Raw genomic sequence first — 15,692 nt, 5'->3', positions numbered from 1 at the left:
GCCCCTTCCAGTGATGTCTGTGCCCCCTCCAGTGATATCTGTTCCAGCTCCACTGATGTCTGTGCCCCCCCCCCAGTGATGCCAGTGCCCCCTCCAGTGATGTATGTGCCCCCAGTGATGCCAGTGCCCCCAGTGATGTCTGTGCCCCCCAGTGATGTCTGTGCCCCTCCAGTGATGTCTGTGCCCCTTCCAGTGATGTCTGTGCCCCTTCCAGTGATGTCTGTGCCCCTTCCAGTGATGTCTGCGCCCCCCAGTGATGTTTTTGCCCTTCCAGTGATGTCTGTGCCCCCTCCAGTGATGTCTGTGCCACCCAGTGATGTCTGCGCCCCTTCCAGTGATGTCTGTGCCCCCTCCAGTGATGTCTGTGCCCTTCCAGTGATGTTTGTGCCCCCTCCAGTGATGTCTGTGCCCCTTCCAGTGATGTCTGTGCCCCCCAGTGATGTCTGCGCCCCCCAGTGATGTCTGTGCCCTTCCAGTGATGTCTGTGCCCCCTCCAGTGATGTCTGTGCCACCCAGTGATGTCTGTGCCCCCTCCAGTGATGTCTGTGCCCCCAGAGAGGTCTGTGCCCCCACCAGTGATGTCTGTGCCCCCCAGTGATGTCTGTGCCCCCTCCAGTGATATCTGTGCCCCCCAGTGATGTCTGTGCCCCCCAGTGATGTCTGTGCCCCCTCCTCCCTCTCACCATGCTGTCAGTGTTATCAGCCTCCCTCCTCCTCCCGTCTCCTCCCCCCGGAGTAGCCGGGTTTGTTCTCTGCTGAGTCTGCTCAGTCTGCAGGCACCGAGAACCGGGGAGCGGGAGGCGCCGGCTCTGGTGAGTACCGGGCTGTGCGGAGAATGGAGGCTGCTGGCACTGACCATTGTGCTGAGCGGCGGCGGTGCCAGGAGAGGAGCGGGCACCAGAGCGGGAGCCCCCGGGATGCGGCGGGTGACGGTGTGTGCAGAGCCCCGAACCCGGGGGATACGGGGAATCGGGGCCGGGACACTGCGGCTGCTGCAGCCCCCAATATACTGATACATGTCCTGTGTGTGAGGCGGGGGCATCAGATGTGGTCCTGTGTGTGAGGCGGGGGCATCAGATGGGGTCCTGTGTGTGAGGCGGGGGCATCAGATGGGGTCCTGTGTGTGAGGCAGGGGCATCAGATGTGGTCCTGTGTGTGAGGCGGGCATCAGATGTGGTCCTGTGTGTGAGGCGGGAGGCATCAGATGTGGTCCTGTGTGTGAGGCGGGGGGGCATCAGATGTGGTCCTGTGTGTGAGGCGGGGCATCAGATGTGGTCCTGAGTGTGAGGTGGGGGCATCAGATGTGGTCCTGTGTGTGGGGCGGGGGCATCTGATGTGGTCCTGTGTGTGAGGCAAGGGCATCAGATGTGGTCCTGTGTGTGAGGCGGGGGCATCAGATGTGGTCCTGTGTGTGAGGCGGGGGCATCAGATGTGGTCCTGTGTGTGAGGCGGGAGGCATCAGATGTGGTCCTGTGTGTGAGGCGGGGGGGCATCAGATGTGGTCCTGTGTGTGAGGCGGGGCATCAGATGTGGTCCTGTGTGTGAGGCGGGGGCATCAGATGTGGTCCTGTGTGTGAGGCGGGGGCATCAGATGTGGTCCTGTGTGTGAGGCGGGAGGCATCAGATGTGGTCCTGTGTGTGAGGTGGGGGGCATCAGATGTTGTCCTGTGTGTGAGGCGGGGCATCAGATGTGGTCCTGAGTGTGAGGCTGGGGCATAAGATGTGGTCCTGTGTGTGGGGCGGGGGCATCTGATGTGGTCCTGTGTGTGAGGCGGGGGCATCAGATGTGGTCCTGTGTGTGAGGCGGGGGCATCAGATGTGGTCCTGTGTGTGAGGCGGGGGCATCAGATGTGGTCCTGTGTGTGAGGCGGGAGGCATCAGATGTGGTCCTGTGTGTGAGGCGGGGGGCATCAGATGTGGTCCTGTGTGTGAGGCGGGGCATCAGATGTGGTCCTGAGTGTGAGGTGGGGGCATCAGATGTGGTCCTGTGTGTGAGGTGGGGCATCAGATGTGGTCCTGTGTGTGAGGCGGGGGCATCAGATGTGGTCCTGTGTGTGAGGCGGGGGCATCAGATGTGGTCCTGTGTGTGAGGCGGGGGCATCAGATGTGGTCCTGTATGTGAGGCGGGGGCATCAGATGTGGTCCGGTGTGTGAGGCGGGGGGGTATCAGATGTGGTCCTGTGTGTGAGGCGGGGGCATCTGATGTGGTCCTGTGTGTGAGGTGGGGGAGTATCAGATGTGGTCCTGTGTGTGAGGCGGGGGGGCATCAGATGTGGTCCTGTGTGAGGTGGGGGGCATCAGATGTGGTCCTGTGTGTGATCTGGGGGCATCAGATGTGGTCCTGTGTGTGAGGCGGGGGCATCACATGTGGTCCTGTGTGTGAGGCGGGGGCATCCGATGTGGTCCTGTGTGTGAGGCGGGGGCATCAGATGTGTTCCTGTGTGTGAGGCGGGGGCATCAGATGTGGTCTTGTGTGTGAGGCGGGGGAATCAAATGTGGTCCTGTGTGTGAGGCGGGGGCATCAGATGTGGTCCTATGTGTGAGGCGGGGGCATCAGATGTGGTCCTATGTGTGAGGCGGGGGCATCAGATGTGGTCCTGTGTGTGAGGGGGGGCATCAGATGTGGTCCTGTGTGTGAGACTGGGGGCATCACATGTGGTCCTGTGTGTGAGGCGGGGGCATCACATGTGGTCCTATGTGTGAGACGGGGGTATGTGGTCCTGTGTGTGAGGTGGGGGGCATCAGATGTGGTCCTGTGTGTGAGGCGGGGGCATCAGATGTGGTCCTGTGTGTGGGGCGGGGCATCAGATGTCCTGTGTGTGAGGCAGGGGCATCAGATGTGGTCCTGTGTGTGAGGCGGGGGGGTATCAGATGTGGTCCTGTGTGTGAGGCGGGGGCATCTGATGTGGTCCTGTGTGTGAGGCGGGGGGGTATCAGATGTGGTCCTGTGTGTGAGGCGGGGGCATCTGATGTGGTCCTGTGTGTGAGGTGGGGGGTATCAGATGTGGTCCTGTGTGTGAGGCGGGGGGGCATCAGATGTGCTCCTGTGTGTGATCTGGGGGCATCAGATGTGGTCCTGAGTGTGAGGCTGGGGCATCAGATATGGTCCTGTGTGTGAGGCGGGGGCATCAGATGTGGTCCTGTGTGTGAGGCGGGGGCATCACATGTGGTCCTATGTGTGAGGCGGGGGCATGTGGTCCTGTGTGTGAGGTCGGGGGCATCAGATGTGGTCCTGTGTGTGAGGCGGGGGCATCAGATGTGGTCCTGTGTGTGAGGCGGGGGCATCAGATGTGGTCCTGTGTGTGAGGCGGGGGCATCAGATGTGGTCCTGTGTGTGAGGCGGGGGCATCAGATGTGTTCCTGTGTGTGAGGCGGGGGCATCAGATGTGGTCTTGTGTGTGAGGCGGGGGCATCAAATGTGGTCCTGTGTGTGAGGCGGGGGCATCAGATGTGGTCCTATGTGTGAGGCGGGGGCATCAGATGTGGTCCTGTGTGTGAGGGGGGGCATCAGATGTGGTCCTGTGTGTGAGACTGGGGGCATCACATGTGGTCCTGTGTGTGAGGCGGGGGCATCACATGTGGTCCTATGTGTGAGACGGGGGCATGTGGTCCTGTGTGTGAGGTGGGGGGCATCAGATGTGGTCCTGTGTGTGAGGCGGGGGCATCAGATGTGGTCCTGTGTGCGGGGCGGGGGCATCAGATGTGGTCCTGTGTGTGAGGCAGGGGCATCAGATGTGGTCCTGTGTGAGGCTGGGGCATCAGATGTGGTCCTGTGTGTGGGGCGGGGGCATCAGATGTGGTCCTGTGTGTGAGGCAGGGGCATCAGATGTGGTCCTGTGTGTGAGGCGGGGGCATCAGATGTGGTCCTGTGTGTGAGGTGGGGGGCATCAGATGTTGTCCTGTGTGTGAGGCGGGGGCATCAGATGTGGTCCTGTGTGTGGGGCGGGGGCATCAGATGAGGTCCTGTGTGTGAGGCGGTGGCATCAGATGTGGTCCTGTGAGTGACGCGGGGGCATTAGATGTGGTCCTGTGTGTGAGGGGGGGCATCAGATGTGGTCCTGTGTGTGAGGTGGGGGCATCAGATGTGGTCCTGTGTGTGAGGCGGGGGCACCAGATGTGGTCCTGTGTGTGAGGCTGGGGGCATCACATGTGGTCCTGTGTGTGAGGCGGGGGCATCACATGTGGTCCTATGTGTGAGGCGGGGGCATGTGGTCCTGTGTGTGAAGTGGGGGGCATCAGATGGGGTCCTGTGTGTGAGGCGGAGGCATCAGATGTGGTCCTGTGTGTGGGGTGTGGGCATCAGATGTGGTCCTGTGTGTGTGAGGCGGGGGCATCAGATGTGGTCCTATGTGTGAGGCGGGGGCATCAGATGTGGTCCTGTGTGTGAGGGGTGGGCATCAGGTGTGGTCCTGTGTGTGAGGCGGGGGCATCAGATGTGGTCCTGTGTGTGAGGGGTGGGCATCAGGTGTGGTCCTGTGTGTGAGGCGGGGGCATCAGATGTGGTCCTGTGTGTGAGGTGGGGGGGCATCAGATGTGGTCCTATGTGTGAGACGGGGGCATCAGATGTGGTCCTGTGTGTGAGGCCGGGGCATCAGATATTGTCCTGTGTGTGAGGCGGGGGCATCAGATGGGGTCCTGTGTGTGAGGCGGGGGGGCATCAGATGTCCTGTGTGTGAGGCGGGGGGGCATCAGATGTGGTCCTGTGTGTGAGGCGGGGGGCATCAGATGTGGTCCTGTGTGTGAGGCGGGGGCATCAGATGTGGTCCTGTATGTGAGGCGGGGGGCTTCATGTGCATTATGTCATATATATATATATATATATATGTGTGTGTTCTGTGTACATCTGTGCATTACATGTGCGCTATATCCTTGTATTGCAGAAATTTGTGCATGATCTCTAGTTATTATCTAAGTGTATTATATGTCTGTAGATGTATTTATCATATATGTCCATATTTTATGTGCCTGTGTAATGTACATATATGTGTACTGTATTAGACATACCTGTACAAATTCTGTATTATACAGTGTGTACGGAAAGTATTCCAACCCCTTTACATTTTTCACTTTGGTTCATTGCAGCCATTTGGTGAATTCAGAAAAGCTCATTTTTTTCTCATTAACCCCTCAACCCCCAAGGGTGGTTTGCATGTTAATGACCGGGCCAATTTTTACAATTCTGACCACTGTCACTGTCAGGTTTTATTTTTTTTTTACGGTGTTCACTGAAGGGGTTAACTAGTGGGACAGTTTTATAGGTCAGGCCGTTACGGACGCGGCAATACTAAATATGTGTACTTTTATTTATTTTATTTTTTTAAATTTACATAAAGGAATGTATTTATTGGAAGAATATTTTTTTTATTATTTATTTAGGATTTTTTTTTTTTTACACATGTAAATTTTTTTTTTTTTTTTACTTTGTCCCAGTGTGGGACATCACAGTATAGTGACAGATCGCTGATCTGACACTTTGCAATTCACTGTGTCAGATCAGCGATCTGACAGGCACTGCAAGCCACCTCCCTGCAGGACCCGGAAGGCCCCCCGCGGCCATCTTGGATCTGGGGCCTGCAGGAAGGAGTACGGAGGAGACGCTCGGAGCAACGCGATCACATCGCGTTGCTCTGAGGGTCTCACGGAAGCACGTAGGGAGCCCCCTCCCTGCGCGATGTTTCTCTATGCTGCCGGAACGCTGCAATCATGTTTGATCGCAGTGTTCTGGGGGTTAATGTGCCAGGAGCGGACCGTGACCGCTCCTGGCACATAGTGCCGGATGTCAGCTGTGATAGTCAGCTGACACCCGGCCGCTGATCGAGTTAGCACCTTTTGAGCTAGTACAGCCATGAGTCTTCTTGGGAATGATGCAACAAGTTTTTCACCCCTGGATTTGGGGATCCTCGGCCATTCTTCCTTGCAGATCCTCTCCAGTTCCATCAGGTTGGATGGTGAACGTTGGTGGACAGCCATTTTCAGGTCTCTCCAGAGATGCTCAGTTGGGTTTAGGTCAGGGCTCTGGCTGGGCCGGTCAGGAATGGTCAGAGTTTTTCTGAGGCCACTCCTTTGTTATTTTAGCTGTGTGCTTAGGGTCATTGTCTTGTTGGAAGGTGAACCTTCGGCCAAGTCTGAGGTCCAGAGCACTCTGGAAGAGGTTTTCATCCAGGATATCTCTGTACTTGGCCGCATTCATGTTTCCTTCAATGGCAACCAGTCGTCTTGTCCCTGCAGCTGAAAAACACCCCCATAGCATGATGCTGCCACCACCATGTTTCACTGTTGGGATTGTATTGGGTAGGTGATGAGCAGTGCCTGGTGTTCTCCACACATACCGCTTAGAATTATCACCAAAAAGGTCTATCTTCGTCTCATCAGACCAGAGAATCATATTTCTCATTGTCTGGGAATCCTTCATGTGTTTTTAGCAATCTGTATGCGGCTTTCATATGTCTTGCACTGAGGAGGGGCTTCCATTGGGCCACTCTGCCATAAAGGCCCAACCAGTACACGGAATATACCCAGGGTATGCAGGGTAATAAGGTTATGTAGTGTAGCCAATGTTTGCAGTGTTCACTATATTCAGTGTATCTTTATACAGAACACCCAATATGTGAAGTGTATACAGTGTATCCAGAGTGCCAAATACAGTGTCATGTAAAAGTTTGTGCACCCATGGTCAAAATTACTGTTATTGTTGAACTGTTTAGCAAGTTGAAGATGAAATTATCTCTAAAAGGCCTAAAGTTACAAATGACACATTTCCTTTGTATTTTAGGTAAAAATATATATTTTCATCCTTTACATTTTAAAAATTATAAAAAGGAGAATTAACTGATGCAAAAGTTTGGGCACCCTGCATGGTAAGTATCTATGACTATAAAAATATCTAAAAGACATATAAACATAGTTATAGGGGTTTTCCCATTATATAAAGTTCAATAACCGGTGGGTCCTACTATCATATACAACCAGAGTCAGGGTACAAAGTACGCAAAGATTATAAAATGTAAATTTTATTATTAAGGATTAAATATAAAAAAGACATGAACCAGAGAGTAAGTGGAACACCGAAGAGGATTCAAAAGGGGATAAAATCAAGTAGATAAAGGTGGGAGGTGGTTTTCACAAAAAGTAACGGGTAGCAAGGTAGTCTATATCAGACAAAGCAAGGAACACTGATGAGTTTCCATGATTCATGTAAGAATTTGCATCTAAGGCATGATACCGTACAGCCTAGTATAGACTAATAGGACAGTATAGTGACAAAAATCAGGCTGTCTACATGTACAGCTGCTTCTCACAACATTAGAATTTCATCAAAAAGTGAATCTCCTATATTCTATAGAGTCATTACACACAGAGTGATCTATTTCACGTGTTTATTTCTGTTAATGTTGATGATTATGGCTTACAGCCAATGAAAACCCAGAAGTCATTATCTCAGTAAATTAGAATACTTTATAATAGCAACTTGAAAAATTATTGTAAAATCCGAAATGTTGTCCTACTGAAATGTCTGTTCAGTAAATGCACTCAGTGCTTGGTCGGGGCTCCTTTTGCATCAATTGCTGCATCAATGCGTCGTGGCATGGAGGCGTTCAGCCTGTGGTACTGCTGAGGGGTTATGGAAGCCCAGGTTGCTTTGATAGCAGCCTTCAGCTCGTCTGCATTGTTGGGTCTGGTGTCTCATCTTCCTCTTGACAATACCCCATAGATTCTCTGTGGAGTTAAGGTTAGGCGAGTTTGCTGCCAATCAACCCCAGTGATACTGTTGTTTTTACACCAGGTGTTGGTACTTTTGGCAGTGTGGACAGGGGCCAAGTCCTGCTGGAGAATGACATTTCCATCTCCAAAAAGCTTGTCAGCAGAGGGAAGCATGAAGGGCTCCAAAATGTCCTGGTAGATGGCTGTGCTGACTTTGGTCTTGATAAAGCACAGTGGACCCACACCAGCAGATGACATGGCTTCGGTATCCAGTGTGTCATGTATGTAGTGTATCCAGTGTGTCACGTATGTAGTGTATCCAGTGTGTCACGTATGTAGTGTATCCAGTGTGTCACGTATGTAGTGTATCCAGTGTGTCACATATGTAGTGTATCCAGTGTGTCACGTATGTAGTGTATCCAGTGTGTCACGTATGTAGTGTATCCAGTGAGTCACGTATGTAGTGTATCCAGTGTGTCACGTATGTAGTGTATCCAGTGTGTCACGTATGTAGTGTATCCAGTGTGTCACGTATGTAGTGTATCCAGTGTGTCACGTATGTAGTGTATCCAGTGTGTCACGTATGTAGTGTATCCAGTGTGTCACGTATGTAGTGTATCCAGTGTGTCACGTATGTAGTGTATCCAGTGTGTCACGTATGTAGTGTATCCAGTGTGTCACGTATGTAGTGTATCCAGTGTGTCACGTATGTAGTGTATCCAGTGTGTCATGTATGTAGTGTATCCAGTGTGTCATGTATGTAGTGTATCCAGTGTGTCACGTATGTAGTGTATCCAGTGTGTCACGTATGTAGTGTATCCAGTGTGTCATGTATGTAGTGTATCCAGTGTGTCACGTATGTAGTGTATCCAGTGTGTCATGTATGTAGTGTATCCAGTGTGTCATGTATGTAGTGTATCCAGTGTGACATGTATGTAGTGTATCCAGTGTGACATGTATGTAGTGTATCCAGTGAGTCATGTATGTAGTGTATCCAGTACACGCAGTGTATGTTGTGTAATGAAGATTTGCAGTGTTGGAATCAGCATAGAATGACAGCAGTAATGGTAATGGCGCCTCCACCCATCCTGTATCCTGCCAGTGACCATGAACTCAGATCTTCTCTTGTGGATCTCTATGAGCAGATGCAGTGCACCCACATTCCCAGGCTCCAGATACTGGAATATTGTGGCTCTTCTGCGTCCTCTTATCATTTATGCTGAGGTATCTTCTCTTAGATTCTTGGGGATTTCTTGAGTATTAAATCAACCATACACATCAGAGGAGTTCGCCTTCCTACTGTCTTCATAAGGGAATAGAGAAGGATCGGGCTGCTGGATATCAATATGCTCAATCCTTTTATTCTCGATGGAGATAAGCAATCACCAGGGGTTCCTAAATGGGAAAAATGGGCTGAAAGGGATATAAGTGTCTAGTGGAGAACAGAAAAATATTTAGAATTGAGAGTCCTCAGTAGTTGATACCTTTTAATGGCGAACTGAAAAGATGGTAACAAATTGCAGCTTTCGAGACTACATACGTCTCTTCATCTGGCACAGACTAATACAAATTCTGAAGAATCACATATTTATATACAACACATCACAGAAATAATGTCATAGATAAGACAAGTGACGTGAAGCAGAACTACCATTATGTGAGAGTGATAAACAGTTGTGACCATAAATATTGGAACAGTTCATAGATAAGGAGTGTGAATGTTTTATTGTCCTCAGATTAGGGGCTGGTTCTGTGTTGTGACGCCCCCCACAAGGTCTGAGGAGCAAATTCTTTAATTGATGTAAAAAGACATAAAGCCATGCGACACATTCATTCCTGCTCTGAAAGTGTCAAAGGTCATCATCAGTTTATATTCCCAGACTCTTCTGTCTCTCTGAGATTTTAACACAAGTAATTTCAGGTCCATGATGCTATGATTAGGGATGCAAAAATGTATTGCCACAGGTAAATCCATTATTTTTCTCTTATTGTGTGGCGGTGAGAGTTCATCCTTGTTCTCAGTTTCTGCCCTGTCTCCCCCACATACAGACCCCCGGTTGGACATTTTGTAAATATAATTAAGTACACCACATTAGAAGTGATGCAGCTGAATGTACCTGGTATCTTGTAGTCCTGATGTGAATTGGGGATCTTTATCTTGTCCGTGGTCATTATAAATGGACAGGTTTTACATTTTTTCTGGTTGCAAGGAAAGGTACCTGCAGCTGTTGGAGAGGACAGGGAGCTTCTGACAATGATGCTTCTTAGATTTGGGGGCTGCCTAAAACACAGTAGTGGGAGGTCTGGAAAAATGGATTGTAGGCGGGCATCTTTTTGTAGTAAAGGTTGTAATTTCCGTGCAGCTCCCCTTAGCACCTCCAGATTTGGATTGTAGGTAACTACTAGAGGTACCCGGTTATTTTCTTCTTTAGCTTTGTAATGTAGCAGGTGATTCCTTGATATTCTGGTTGCTCTTGTAATCTGGTTTTCAATTGTTCTTGGATGGTAGCCCTGATTCAAAAAGGTCTTTCTGAGGGGACCAAGGTGTTCATCCTCACACAATAAGAGAAAGAAGAATAGATCTACCTATGGCAATACATTTTTGTCTCCCTGATTACAGCATCATGGACATGAGATTACTTGTATTAAAGGGTAATTTCAAATCTCAGAGAGACAGAAGAATATGGGAATATAAGCTGATGATGACCTTTGACACTCTCAGTGCAGGAATAAATGTGTCACATGGATTTATGTCTTTTTACATCAATAAAGGAATTAGCTCCTCAGACCTTGTGGGGGCATCATAACACAGAACCAGACCCCAATCAGAGGACAATAAAACATTCACACTCCTTATCTATGAACTGTTCCAATATTTATGGACACAACTGTTTATCACTCTCACATAATGGTAGTTCTGCTTCACGTCACCTGTCTTATCTATGCCATTTTTCTGTGCTGTGTTGTGCATAAATATGTGATTCTTCAGATGTTGTATTAGTCTATACCTGATGAAGAGACCTGTGTAGTCTCGAAAACTGCAATTTGTTACCATCTGTTCAGTTCGCCATTAAAAGGTATCAGCCACTGAGGACTCTCAATTCTAAATATTTTTCTGTCCACCGGCTAACACGGTACCGAGATATATATATTTCCTATATCATAGAGGAGAACAGAGAAGTCTGGAGAAGGAGAGAGGTCTGGAGGAAAAGGACTGAGGAGTCTAGAGGAGGATGGGGACAGAGAAGTCTCAAGGAGGATAGAGTATTCTCGAGGAGGAGGACAGAAGAGTCTGGAGGAAAGAGGAGTCTGGAAAAGGGAGAACAGTGGATTGTGGAGGAGGGTACAGAGGTGTCTGAATGAGGAGGACAGAGGAGACTAGAGGAGGAGGGAGGACAGAGGGGTCTGTGGGAGGAAGGAGGACAGGGATCTAGAGGAGAAGGGAGGGCAGGGGAGTCTGAAGGCGGAGGGAGGACAGAGGAGCCTGGAGAAGGAAGAAGGACAGAGGAGACTGGAGGAGGAGGACAGAGGAGACTGGAGGAGGAGGGAGGATAGAGGGGTCTGGAGGATGGGGACAGGTCTCAAGGAGGAGGGAGGAATCAGAATGGAGCAGAGGGATCTGATAGAGGCAGAAGTCTGTCAGTGATACCCTGCAGAACATTGTGCTCTTTTCTATGTTTTCATGTCTTGAGTATGTACCATATTCTGCAGAGCATCACACATAAGACTCTGCCCCTGTCTTTCACCTTAAGGCTATGTGCACATGTTGCGGATTTTGCTGCGGATTCGCAGCTGTTTTCCATGCGTTGTACAGTACCATGTAAACCTATGGAAAACCAAATGCGCAGTGCCCATGGTGCGGAAAATACAGCGTGGAAACGCTGCATTGTATTTTCCACAGCATGTCAATTCTTTGTGCGGATTCCGCAGTGTTTTACATCTGCTCCTCAATAGGAATCCGCAGGTGTAAAACCGCAGGAAATCTGCAGGTAATGCGTTTTACCTGCGGTTTTTTTTTTCAAAAACGGTGCGTAAAAATCCGCACATGAATCCACAACGTGGGCACATAGCCTGAGACTGATGGGCAGAAGCTGACTATATATATTTGAAAGAATTGTTTAAAGTGACTATTAATAAGGATCAAGGCTGAAATATATTCCCATGCTAATGTATGTAAGAAGCTGTAATAGAATGCATATAGTTACGTGCCTGTAAGCAGTATACTAAATCAAGTGCATGCAAGTACCACCTCCTGATTTCAGTAGACAGAATTGAGGACACAATTTTCTACAAGTACATAACTCCTCATACCAGCAGATATTGTTCGTTCAGCATTCTAATTCTTAGTACAATGCTGAAAGCAAACATAAGGACAAAACGTTGGGCACAGAAAGGACCCCGATGTCACACGATCAATATCCCAGCAGCATAAACCATCAGAATAGAATTCTTCTATAAATTGTGACAGTCCTCTGTGTGTATATGATACCTGCATGTATATGATAACTGCGTGTATATGATACCTGCGTGTATATGATACCGGGCGTGTATATGATACCTGTGTGTATATGATAACTGCGTGTATATGATACCTGCGTGTATATAATAACTGCGTGTATATGATACCTGCGTGTATATGATACCTGCGTGTATATGATACCTGCGTGTATATGATAACTGCGTGTATATGATAACTGCGTTTATATGATAACTGCGTGTATATGATACCTGCGTGTATATGATACCTGCGTGTATATGATAACTGCGTGTATATGATACCTGCGTGTATATGATAACTGCGTGTATATGATACCTGCGTGTATATGATAACTGTGTATATGATACCTGCGTGTATATGATACCTGCGTGTATATTATACTTGCGTGTATATGTTACCTGCGTGTATATGATAACTGCGTGTATATGATACCTGCGTGTATATGATACCTGCGTGTATATGATAACTGCGTGTATATGATAACTGCGTGTATATGATACCTGCGTGTATATGATAACTGCGTGTATATGATACCTGCGTGTATATAATAACTGCGTGTATATGATACCTGCGTGTATATGATACCTGCGTGTATATAATAACTGCGTGTATATGATACCTGCGTGTATATAATAACTGCGTATATATGATACCTACGTGTATATAATAACTGCGTGTGTATGATACCTGCGTGTATATGATACCTGCGTGTATATAATAACTGCGTGTACATGATACCTGCGTGTATATGATACCTGCGTGTATATAATAACTGCGTGTATATGATACCTGCGTGTATATAATAACTGCGTGTATATGATACCTGCGTGTATATAATAACTGCGTGTACATGATACCTGCGTGTATATGATACCTGCGTGTATATGATACCTGCGTGTATATAATAACTGCGTGTATATGATACCTGCGTGTATATAATAACTGCGTGTATATGATACCTGCGTGTATATGATAACTGTGTGTATATGATACCTGCGTGTATATAATAACTGCGTGTGTATGATACCTGCGTGTATATGATACCTGCGTGTATATAATAACTGCGTGTATATGATACCTACGTGTATATAATAACTGCGTGTGTATGATACCTGCGTGTATATGATACCTGTGTGTATATGATAACTGCGTGTATATGATACCTGCGTGTATATGATACCTGCGTGTATATAACTGCGTGTAAATGATACCTGCGTGTATATAATAACTGTGTGTATATGATACCTGCGTGTATATGATACCTGCGTGTATATGATACCTGCGTGTATATGATAACTGTGTGTATATGATACCTGCGTGTATATAATAACTGCGTGTGTATGATACCTGCATGTATATGATACCTGCGTGTATATGATACCTGCGTGTGTATGATACCTGCGTGTATATGATACCTGGCGCATGAAAGAGCCGAATCCATTTTTCGATGGGAGAAAAAATAATTAAGTCCCAGTTGGAAAAGTCCTATAGATGAAAAAAGCTGCATACAACAGGTGGAGATTGGATGACTGCTGTGTCCTGTTATCCAGCATGGTGGGTGAGAGGTTGTCTGCTCCGTCCCTTATGATGACATCACTGATATAATGATAAGTGGTCAGACCACACCAGTGATGAGCGAGCACACATGACATCAGGCAGTCCCTGCAGGTGTTGCAGCTGTCGAACAGCCGTGAGACATGCAGCCAATGCGACTCAAATATTAGAGCGCTCCGAAGATGCTGTATTAGCCCTCGAGCATGCTCAGATAACACCTCGCTCATCACTAGGCCACACCCTTATATGACAATGGCATAGGTTTTGGGGTTCACAGTCACTTGTACTCGGGGGCCCCCTTTGTTAGATACAAGATTTTGATGTTTGTTATATTTTCTTGTGGACTTTTCCAGCTTTTGAACTTTATTAACTATCAGAACAGGAAGTTTTTGCTTTCCTGGAGGAAGGAGACTATTTCACCGCCCCTTATACAACATCTTAAGGTTCTGAGCACTCAGCATTCTTCAGATATTTGTCATTTCCTGATATTACTGGAGAGGGTTTTATAACTGGGGCATTATTGTGTCTGCCGGGGCGAGGGTCTTGTTCCTGGGGCCGCATACAGGTGCAACATTGTGACCGATAAATGGCAGTGTCTTGTTCTGTCTCCTCGCAGCATGCCTCGCCCTGAAGTAACCAATTGTTCATCCTGAGCCACCTGATTCATGAATAGCAAGTCAGGACTGTATAGAGGACTGACACCAGAAAAGAGGGCAGTAAGCTGTAGAGTGCAGATACCTGGGCCATGACGTAGGATGGGTGACCACCCCATGGGCAGTGCAGGAACCGCCATTAGCATCCGTCCCTTACTCATCCACATGGACACGTATTGGCCGATATGATGGCAGCACCCTGACTCTCCACCAGGCTGCGCTATGTCCTGGCAGGAGCTGCCCCTTATCAGCTGCCAGTGTTTACCTGGCACATTACAGCCATTAATAATGACTGTATAATCACAGATATCAGCACTGCTGCCCTTATCTGCACCTCCAGATACAAGGCAGGAGGGTTCTGTCAAGATTTCTGCTTTGGGTGAGATTGATACAAAGTTTACTCATATTTTTTCCGTTATTTGTAAATAATTCTTCATTCTATATCTTTCTAATAGACTTTGGACCAATTCATCATTTGGAGGGGTTAAGTAATGTTTCTTTTTTGTTGCCTTGTGGTATTTGTTGCTGTTCTTTGTGCTAAATTATTTGAAATGGCACATGTTGTTCATGAATTTTGGGCAAAATCATCAATGCTCTTTATTCTTCTTTTATGTTTTTTTTTTACAGTGTTTTACAGCAAAAAGTGCATGTAGGATAGCTGCGGAGACACCATCACGTGTTTCTCAACGCAAGCAGTGAATAGCCAGGCCTTTCCCCGGGAAGGAACAACCACGGGAAGGGCAGCATCCAATACAGGAAAACCACCTATGCCAAGCATGGTATCCATCCACAGACAGCTGTTTCGGGGTGTTTGCCCCTCATCAGTGTGGAGTAGGAATCTGGCTATTAGGAGCAGTGCCTAGTAAAAGGCTGTAAAGGCACAGATGATTGGCCTCGGGGAGACCAAAACATCCAACACCGCGGAGACACCATCACGTGTTTCTCAACGCAGTGATCCAGAACACTGCCCCCATCCCTTATGGGGGATTGCTGTATCCCTTACAGCAAAAAGTGTCATGATCCCTTAAAGTGTTGCACACAGTTCTAAAATTTGTACAAACATTTGTGTTGTGCAAAAGAAGAAATAACTGCAGTAGGGACTGGAATGCAAAGGCCGTCTTCCTTCATCAGAAACAGAGAGAGTCTACAAGGCTGCAGCTGCAACAGACGCAAGAAGTGGAATTCAGGGTACAGTATTCATTTGTCTAAACTGACATAACACTTGTTGCAGCTGAGGGTTTGTAACAGTGTTCTCAGTCCGGATCTTATGTCAGTTCAGAGTGATA

The 15,692-nt window shown here is 48.1% G+C and overlaps 1 protein-coding gene across 9 annotated transcripts in view; it reads left to right on the top strand.

The window, feature by feature from the left end:
* Window positions 1–732: 732 nt before the first annotated feature.
* The window catches only part of LOC143764161 (CMP-N-acetylneuraminate-beta-galactosamide-alpha-2,3-sialyltransferase 4-like), a 228,159-nt gene continuing 213,199 nt past the window's right edge, over window positions 733–15,692 (top strand). For 3 of the 9 annotated variants that reach the window (XM_077249442.1, XM_077249438.1, XM_077249440.1), the window contains exons 1-2: window positions 752–812; window positions 6,773–6,857. The gene's annotated coding sequence lies outside the window, so the exon portion shown is untranslated. Of the gene's footprint in view, window positions 813–6,772; window positions 6,858–15,692 lie in introns of all 9 variants that reach the window. The other 6 variants (XR_013213075.1, XM_077249446.1, XM_077249448.1 and 3 more) reach the window with 6 other exon arrangements.

This window comes from Ranitomeya variabilis, chromosome 4 (assembly GCF_051348905.1).
Source record: "Ranitomeya variabilis isolate aRanVar5 chromosome 4, aRanVar5.hap1, whole genome shotgun sequence".
NCBI lineage: Eukaryota > Metazoa > Chordata > Amphibia > Anura > Dendrobatidae > Ranitomeya > Ranitomeya variabilis.
This window is presented reverse-complemented; position numbering and strand designations above follow the sequence as displayed.